Genomic DNA, 10,495 nt, shown 5'->3' on the forward strand with positions numbered 1-10,495 from the left:
GCATCCAGTAGTATGTCCTTGAGCAATTTCCAGCTTTTGCTAATATTTCCCACTTCAAATGATGTACATTGCAATGGCAATGAATCAGGAACTGACAGACAGAATTAAAACCAGTGTTCAGCCCTCCTCAAATTTGTAGGAGAAGTAATGGAATAAACAATGTCAGAATAATTTAATACTGAGAGAAGTAATTGAATTAAAGCTCTTTTGTGTACATAATGTCAAAATGCATAAAAGAAAGTAAGAAACCCATATGTGGAAAGGAAATACAGATTTTCAACAAAATCAGTTTCAGAACATGCAATTTTCCTACAAAATTCCCCATTTTGTGAATGTAGACAATTACTCACTTTCTTGCATAAGACCCAGCTGACGGCTTGATGCTCACCCTCGGGTTGAGCTAAAGCACAATGCTCAGTCTGCCCTGCTGCACCTGGGGTTTGGTGGCCAAAAGTCTTGGAAGAACCCTCTTTTAGGATGTGATGAGTTACTGTGGATCTGTCATCTCAGAGAATTTCCCTCTATTTTATTTTATTCCACTTTCTGTAGCTAGCCCAGTTTAGGTGCCTTCAGTTGGCTGGGAGGAGTGCCATCTGCAGGGAATGCCACAGTGGAAGGTGCCACAGGGCCACCAGGGCTGGGGACCGCCAAGCCACATGGTGCCTGAGTGCAGGAACAAGCTCACAGCCAGAGTGGGGAGGAAACTGGGTGCAAAGCTGAGGGGACTTGCTCTGCATCTTCCAGATTCTCAAGGAATCTCCCCAAACCTCGAGATGCTGAGATGCCTTGGGACGCATAAAAGTGAGGCCAAACACGGCAGGAGGCTTTGGCACAGCTGAACTAAGGCTTAGGGATGTCACTGATGCCACTGATGTTGGACCAGGGACCAGAGACACGTAGGGTGCATGCTGCTGCCACTTGGGTCCTTGAGGCAGCCTTTTAGCTTTGGCTGTGTTCTGGCTGGTACCATGAAAAATACAGAAAGCTGAATGGTTTCATGATCATTTGTACACAGACAGTGCTTTCTTCTCAGTATGCAAATTCTAGCCTGGGAAGGGACCTAAGGGATGTTCTCCAGTTCCCCAGGGATGTCCCTCCACACCTCACGACATGCTGGTCACCCGAGGTGCGTATTACAGCCATGCATGGGGAGATTATCTGGGAATGTCACCTTTTCCTGGTGGTCACCCCCAACACAGCAGAGGCCTGGCAAACTGGGATATGGGAAACTGCCCCAAAAGCACACCCTCCACCTCCCCAGCAATTTAGACACTCTTTTTATAATTTCTTGTGAAAGTCCAGATATTTGCCTCATTTGTGCTCTCTTTGGTTAGAAGTGAGGGAATATCTTCATAAAGGCAAAGGTCACATATTGCTGAAAGGAGACCAAACAGGAGGCATGGAGATAAGAATGACTAGAACTGAGAGTTTACCTAGATTGTTAGAGAGCAGGAGTCATCCTATGTTTGAATGTGTCTGCATGCTGTGAAGCAGCTTGGGTGGAAGAGACACTGCTGAGAGGTAAACACAGAGCAGAAAGTATGGATTAGATGTGGTAACACTGTCCTCAAAATGGGCCAGAAATATCCCAGGTTCTTGGAAGCAAACCAGAATATTGCCTTTGCAAAACATTTGAAAATGCCAGTATTTGTGAGGAGTGTTCTTAGTTAAAATCCTGTTAAGAATAAAACATTTTATTTCTTCTTGGAATTTATAATTTAGGGGAAATCTCAGACTTGTCTCCCTATTGCTGCATTCTATTACTACTACTGAGATTAAACTGGCTTCTACTCTTTTAACAGAGACCTGGGTTAACCTGGCCTTTTAACACTTGTTTGTATCTTGTTATGTCAATCTTTCTAGAAATACTTACTGATGTTTGATAGCATTCCAGAGCAATGCTTTCACTTCTATAATATTATGCACCTGATGAGGAAAAAAATTTAATTCTTAAAGAAGAGCATGTTAATATATTCAATGATTTTATAATTTTTCCTTACTATTTTATTTTTATGGTGAATTTAGCTCCATAATTTAAATATTTTACTACTCATAAAAGAAATACCACAACGCTCATGATCTGTATCTTATTTTCTGGTGAAGGGTGTGACAAAAAGCCATAATGAAGTGGGTTATTTAATCAATGTACCAAATGATTGGATGGGAAAGGTGAGCACAGGCTTTCAGGACCCTGAGAATTTTCTCTGTATCTTGTGAAGAAGTTCCAGGCACCCCCCCCCCCCCCGCCCCCCCCACTCTGTTTTCAGGGAAGTTTTGAGGCATTCCAAACCTGAAATGCATACTGTGGATTGTCAGAGGCAGCACCAATTTCACTAATGGCAGATACTTTGCTTTCAGGTTTTCCTAATACTTTAAGAACCAGAGACTACATTAAATACTATGTACAACTTGTGGCTGCAAGCCAAAAGGAAGCCCACATGACATTTAGTGCCCTTGTCTGCAAGCTGATAAAAGAGTCTGGGTTCTCTAAACTCTTTAAGTGCTCAGTGTCAAGCTGGAATTCGGTAACTGCAGCCCGAACAACTTATGTTATTTAAAAATGCACACTTAGCTCTAAGAGGTTTCCAAGCACTCTAATGCTGGGGTATTTGAACAGAGTAATAGGGTGCTTTTAAAAAAGCTTTTTATTTTGCAACTTTATGTTCTTCATCTTGTTCAGATATTGTTTACTTTAGAATTCATCTGATAGACTCAAAATTAAACATGCTACTCAATATAATGGGACAGGGCTTTGACAAGCCTCAGGAAACTAAATATGTTTGAAGTGTTTAGACTTTACTATATCACAAAATAAATTTTGCAGTTTGAGTATGTGCTCTGGGATCACATAAAAATGCTAGACAGAATTATTCCTGTCTAGTCATTGGAACTACCCAGGCCTTCAGTTTGTAATGTGCAGATGAACCTGTTTGTTTGCTCTGCCAGGAGCTCCAGAGCTGTATAAAATTGTGCTGAAATCCCTGTGGAGAATAATCCCAAATGTTGCTGTCACTGGCTCTTTGTCCCTCCTAGATAGGAATTAAATTGCCTGGTCTTTGTCTTGCCTACACACAAAAAAGCACAGCTCCTAACTCACTGCAGGCGCTGTGCTTGAAAGGAAATCATGCTTGTTTAGCTCTTCTCCTCTCCATCTGTCACTGTGGAGCCATGGCAGAGTTGGGGGACCCCAGCCTCTTGGTAGGATTCTGCAGAGTTCTGCATTGCATCTTTAATTCTTTCAGTTAATGAGCATTGAAGTGAAGCACACTGTGCCTGTGGTGTGGACTTAGCATTTTCCACAATCTTCCAATGAACTAATGGAAAATTGAATTTCTGAGAAAACAAACTATTTTTGTGTCTGACTCTGCAGCAAGAGGAGAATTCACAGCTAAAAATTAAGAATAAGGCACCCACTGAGAAGGAAAATAATTTAATTCTCTGTGGAATTCCAGAATTCCTAAATCCTACACCTCTAGGGAGCTGTAATGGATATGTTTGTATCTCTGCAGAGGGTTGTCTGTCAACAAATTGAAGTTATATCCTTCTCTTGTCCCAGGGAGACCTGGAGCACAAGGGGAATTCCTCTGGCTTAACATCAGCATCTTTAGGAAACATGCAAAATGGGAGATGGTTACAAATTACTTTGCTTCCACTGCAGTAGCATCCAGTGTCTGAAAGACAAACTCCATACACTGAAATGTGCCATAGAAAGGGCACAGCAAAGGTTCATCCATCTGGACTGAAGCTTTCTGCTGCTCTGAGATGCAGATGCTGGCAGCTGGGGCCAGCTGTTAGCCAGGTGGGTCCACCTGGGAGTTATCCCATGCTTCAACCAGCTGGTGGGGTCCAGCTGAGGAGCATTGCCAGTGGGAATCCTAGGAGCAAGAGTGTAGACACAAAAAGTGCAAGTGGATCCTGGGAGTTCCTCTAAAGAAGCTGCTTAGATGGACAAAATAAATGTGTCTAGGGAAGTCCGACAGGAGACAAGAGAAGTTTGTGTTAAAGCTCATTCTGGTGCAATGGTTAATGAGGAACAAGCTGAAAATAAAATATAACAAGTACCCATTTCTGCCTCTCCCCCCAAATGCCAATGAACAGAGATTGCAGGTTCTGTAATAGGAAACACTCAATGGAAGATGAAAACATCATTGGTGCTACAAGCTGGCAGCAATATGAAGCAAAGGACGTTGAAAAGAAAAGCTTTTTACCTGTATCAGGAACAAGAGAAATGGAAGCAATGATACAGCAACATTATTTGAGAGATAATAATGACATAAAATAAAATATTCAATAAACCCCACTATTTTCCATTTAGGAAAGAGCAAGATAATGGGCTACTACCACATGGGGATGATAAATGACTGCAATCTGTTAAAGACTAAGTGGGCTGTTGGACAACAGCTATTAGAAATAAATATTTTGAACAGGTGCAGATTAAATCTCATTTGCTAATGTTTATTTACTATAAATCTTGAAACGCCGTGTTAATTTCAAAAGTGGCAAAGAAAGTTAAATTGATGATCTTATGGAAAACCTGATGCTGTCCAGGTTACAATTACAGAACATTATCCAGAGTCCATAATTATTTTATCTGGGATAAAATTTGAACTTTCTGGATAGGAGCAAAAATATGGAACAAAAGGAAAGGCTATGTCCTAGAAGCAGTATCTATGAAAGTTATTCAGGGTTTTTGTGGCTGAAAACAGCTCAGTATAGAAGGGCTGTAGAGCAAGAACACCTAACATGACCTGAGTACAAGAAGAGCAGATTCTGGCTGGTTACTCAGAAGAAAGCCAGGGGTGGTATTGCCATTTGTTGAATTACCTTCACAGGATATTCAAGGGCTCTTCCTAAACAAAGAAAGGCATTGAAAGAGGAGAGAGAATTTTGCATCTGTGAAGTTGATCATGTTGTAGAACAAATGTCCAAGACAGATAGGGCATTCCTTTGCCTCGATATCCCCTGAACATCAGACTTGGAACAGAGGCAGTAAATGTTGATGCTGAGAGCAAAGTGGGGACAACATGCTGCCCTAGACAGGGTGGTTGCCTGACCCACCTGTGCAGGAGCACCACTGGTTCTGTGGAGGGAAGGGATACTGGAGTGGAGATAATGGAATTATGGAGGTGATGCTGTGGTTATCTCAGGGGGAAAGAGACAGTAGAAGGCAGAGGGGACTCGGAAGGAGTAACCAGATTGGACAAAATAACCAGCTAAATCCATGCTTTGTAGCATACTGAAGGGGTCCACCCAATTTAAAATAGTTTATAGCTTTTTGTTGAGACCCAGGATTGAAAGGCTACAACAGCTGTTGTAGCTGTTGCCTGAGAGGAGCTTTGCTCCTGAGGTCTGTCCATTGTCCATGTGAGTTCACCCCAGAGCAGGGGGGGTGTTCCCTTTCCCCTGTGTGGTTTCCAGCAGGTCAGTCATGGGATGAAGCAGGCTGCCTCCAGGGAGGAATGGCTGTGGGATGCAGGATGCTGATGGTGTGGCCTTGGAGGACCTTTATGTGTGGTTAGGATTCATGTTGCAGCTCAGACAGAGTCAAGCCACTTCACATATCTGACAGGAGCTTTGAAGCTTTGAAGTCTGCAGCCTCCCTTTCAGACCTGGTGAAGAGCTTGAATGCCCCCAGCCTTTTCCAACTTGACCAGCTGCTCAAATAAAACATATGATTTCTCCCCACAAACATCACCTTACTTGTCTCTAGCTCTTTATGTTGTGTGAGGATGTGTATTGCACACAGAAATTGCAAACAGAAATTTGCTTGAAGACACCAGGGGTTTTTTCACCTTTTGTAAATTCCATTTTTTGGGACTTGTTTGGGGTTTGTGTTCCTGTTTTTAATTTTTATTATTTTTATTACTTATCACAAACAGTAAGGTAACTCAATTTTTGGAGAATTTAGTCCAGGTTTCCTGAAAAAAATGTTCAGACCTGAAACAAATGTCTGGATTGAGTTGAGACCTTGGAATGAAACTGCAAACCACAACAATTTCTTGCGGTTTCTAGTAGCACTGGTATTAATATCACCTAGAAAGCATATACCATACCTCTGAGCTGCAAAGGCAGGCCTGCAGCAGCACTCCAGACTGCATTCAGACCACCAGCTCCTCAGTAACCTCTGCCCAGTTGGAAGTGGGGGACCCAGAAGTCACCACCACTGACTCAGCTCCAGGGAGAGGAGTAAATGCTTCTTTAACACCACTGAACACTGTGTAGTAAGTAGAACGTTTCAAAAGAGAAAAAAAATCTAGAGAATGGAAATACCAACATCCTTAGCTATCTGCTTGAAAAAATTCCTGTCAGTGTAATTTTGGGGCTTTTGGTGCTGTAACTTCAGAAATGTTGCTTCCCATATAATTCTCAGGCTTACAATATGGCCTTCATATCAGAAAATATTTATTTCTGTCTGGGCTAGACTGGCACTGTCTAAATCTACTAGTCTGATCCAATGGCTCTTACATTCATTACATAATTACATAAGAAAAAAGAGGAGGACATTTTCATTAAACAATAACAAAAAATTACATTGCTATTAAAAATTCAGGAGAAAAATGATGCATAAATAAATTAAAACAATAAAAGAGAGAGAAAGTAGTTGCATAATGTCTTGTGTTCATGTGCTATGGCAGGTTCAAGCTGTCTCCAGAGGGATGATTCAAACACCAAGTTTGTGCCATGCACTGATGGAGCTCAATGAAAGCCAAACTGTCCTGTGAAAAAACAGATCCCTAAAATTGCATCTTATGGAAATGAGGTAGAACCCTACTGTGAGTATTCAAGGACAAGCATCTGTGTCACATTTGCCAAAATGGATTTGTTGTTGTTTAATGGTTTTTAAAATTTTAATATTAAGATTCAGGACTGGTTCTAGTTGTAAAGGTGAGAAGCACACTGAGGAAACATCTTGCAGAGCAGTAAAGATGTATAAACTGCATCCTGCAGGATGGACTGGGCAGGTACTGCTGTGCTATGGGCACTGCAGCTTTCCTGACCCCCCAGTGCCATGGAACAGCTTGTGCTCTGCTCTGGGAAGACTACAAAAGCCAATTGAGAGTAACACAGCTCTGGCTCTCCTTCTTTCTCACTAAATGTGGCCTTTTGGTCTAAAAGCCTAACACAGCATGGTCTTGGAGCAGGAGTCAGAGCAGCTGACTCCATAACTGGCATTGCTCTGCTCTGACCCAGAACAGACAGGTTTTTGCTTCACTGTTCCTTCACCTGCACAGTCGAGGCAGAGCCCCAGAGGCACCAGAGTTGGGAAATGTTTGAGCTATAATGCTGCAATGGTGCTGCTATTATTTGAGAAGTACATCTTCTTCTTCCACAGGGGAATGAAACTCAAGCCTGGTCAGACAGGGTTTTCTAATGCTGCACATGGAGGAGAGGGACTCGTCCCCGATGGAAACCTGGGGAGATGCTCTGGCTCGTGCCTCCTGGGAGGGTGGTACCATCTGTGTGTGCAGCACAGGCAGTTTGGGACCCCTCACAGTCACCCTGTCAGGAGCCCTGTTTGCTGGCTGTGAGACCCATTCTCAGCTGTCTCACAGCAGGTACGGTTTTCACTCACTGTTTTACTCACATGCCTCACGAGCACAGCAGTAGGGGGTGACAGCAAAGGCGAATGAGACATCAGAGGATGAGAAATGCTGAGATTTTGTCTCGGCTTTATGACTGTACCCCTGCAGTGGAGCTGCATTTTTACAGCCACTGTAGAGTCAGGAGCACTTCCAAGTATGTAGTAGCTGGAAACAAGGAGTAAAGCCTTTCCAGAAGCCAGAAGCTATTGATTCCAGTCAAAGAATTTCTTCCTAAAATGTACAGCCTGCTAAAGAAGATTTCCAGAAGTCATTAAAGGTGCCCTAGAGCTTACCTAAAGTGAAATGTGAATTAAGACTAAGATGAGGCGTTGCATCAGGTGAGATAAAACACAGATTCCCTCTGGTTGAAGCTGATAAGCCTCTGTCCTAGGAAAAGAATTCTGCCTCTATCTTGCTTCAACCAAATAAAAGCTTAGAGAGAGAGATTTCTTTAGTGTTCTGAAAACACTTAAAAGCAATTACATTTAGGTGATGTGAAATGTTTGATGCAAGTCTCCAGCTCATGCTCAAGAAAAGTCTTTGAAGTAAGAATAGTAGGATTTTATTATTCTAGAGGTGTATAATTTAGTGTAAATAGACACCTCATGGAAGTCACAGGGACAGGAGGAGGATATATATTTGGAAAGTACATTTAATAAAATATAATAATGTATTACACCACACAAAAAAATCCTCTCTTTAACATTGCTATAAAAATTGTCCTTTGATGCTTTCTGAAGCAAGAGATCTAATTTAACTCTCTTTCTTGTTCTGCTAAAGAGAGAGACATCCAACTGCCTCACAGGGAAGTCATTGCTTCTGTCATTAATGAAACAGGATTTGTGATTCTTTCAAGTCCAAGAGGAGGTCAGCAGTTTTGATGACCTTTTTTCTTGACTTACATAATAAATAAATAATTCTGTTAAAAAAATAGTTAAACATCTCTTGTTGCTGTTTTACTTTGGATTTTGTCTTTTGGAGAAGGGCAATTAGCTACTGTGAGTGCAGAACACATGCAGCTGATGTATCACTGAAGCTGGGGAGTGTTTAAAATTTTATTTTAAACCCTTAATCCCCCCCTGTGCTCCTGCAGAGATGAAAAAGGGAAATGCTGCATCTGTGGGGGGAGCCTCACCTCAGAAATCAGATTGCAGGTGCTCAGCTTGTGGAAGTGCTGATCTTTTGAGGAGTGGGAAACAAGGGGAGAGTTTCCCCTCCAGCTTCCTCGTGCTGTGTCCCTCCACTTTGTGCCCCTTCCTCTCTCTGGGTGTAAGAGCCTCATGCACTCAACACAGCATGGTTTGTCCAAAGGAAGCTGAGACAGCAAGACACAAAAAGTGAGGATTTATCTCCCCTTTACATCAAGACTGCCTGAAAGAGGATGCTGTTTCACCAGTGGTCCTGCAGGAAACTTTCTTTGTAGCAGCTGCTGGTTTTAACAGTGCAAATCAGTACATTGCTTTGATGAAATCTGCTTCTCTTTTAGTCCCTGTGAAAAAGCTTAGCCCTGACTAGCAGACATCCTCTTGATATAGGCAGGCATAAATTAAGGTCTCTGCCTAATCACAGACTAGGAACCTCAGCAATTCTTTGGTATTTTTTCAATTTATAATTGATAGTGCAGTTGTGGTGTGCTGCTTCTGAGGCAGTCCAACTTGGAAAAACACATTTCTCCATATTCCTTGCCTTTCCACCAACTGTGTCTTTAGAGAGGCTCTCTGAGGCTCCTGGGGCTCTGGGTCCTTGTACAATCTGAGGATGTGCACACTGGCTGAGTCCACCAGCATTTCTGAACTGGGACCTGCAGTCCTCCCTGAGAATGGAGGTGCTCTGAAATTTGGGAGGCTGTGTTTGTGCTCACGGATCCAAGGGGGATCAGCTGGGGCAGGGGTGCCTGCAGCCCTCTTTTCATGGAGGGCTAGCAGAATAGGGCTTGTGAAAAAAATGAAAGTCACAGTTCTGTGATCTACCAGAAGCTTTCACATAAGATGCATCTCATGTGCAGACAGAGGTGACATGCAGGTGGGTATGAGACACAGCAGATGTGTCCCTAACATGTCACTGAAACCAAACACAGGCCTCACTGTGCATCTCTCACTTTTGCCTCCATGCTCGTGTTTTACTTCATGGACTGAAATGAATCTTTTAGTTTCCTTGTGCCTGGTACTTTATTTTATTTTAATTTTTTTTGGGCTGGTCCTGTCTTCTCTATGGACTTTCTGAATGTTCTGTAATTTTTTCTGAGCTGTTCAGTCCTTAAAACTCTTTCATTCTCTTTTCATCTTTCCTCTCTCTCTCTCTCACTTTATCTCACTCTGCCTCCCCTTTACTTTTTCTCATCTGGCTACTCCCATAATGATATTTAATAAAGTAAATATAAAATTAACTGTCTCAAAATTAACTGCTTCAAAATATTTTTCCCTCAAAGATGTCTGCCCCCTGCCACTGTGTTTGACTCATCCTGTGACATAGGTCACCTGCAAGTGTCCCTTTTAACCCTGCTCAGATGAGAATGCCTTCTCAACATTGAATCCAGTCGATTTAGTTCCCAGCCAGTCAGCCTCTGCCTGCTTCCTAGCTAAACCTGTTGAACCCTTTTGCTGGTTCTCAGTGCAGCCCTTCAGTTTCCCTGGGAACATGTCTGCCCTTCTGTCTCTCTTAATTACTGGATTCATCTAGTCTTTGTTCCCTGTCCTCACATTTGACTTTGTGAGCAGTAATTATCCCATCCCATTGTTGTAAAATCCCTCGTCAGTTTGTGAGGTACAGCTCCAGACATGCCATGTCAAACATCAGCTTTGCCACAAGCATGCAGTGTAAGAGCCCAGCTGCTCTGTATGAGCTCTGTAGGCTGATTTCTCCATGCAGTCACTGTCACCTCCTTTCCACCCTCTGCCAGTCTCCTCTTGGCC

Source organism: Fringilla coelebs, assembly GCF_963513975.1.
Source record: "Fringilla coelebs genome assembly, chromosome: 1".
NCBI classification, from domain to species: Eukaryota; Metazoa; Chordata; class Aves; order Passeriformes; family Fringillidae; genus Fringilla; species Fringilla coelebs.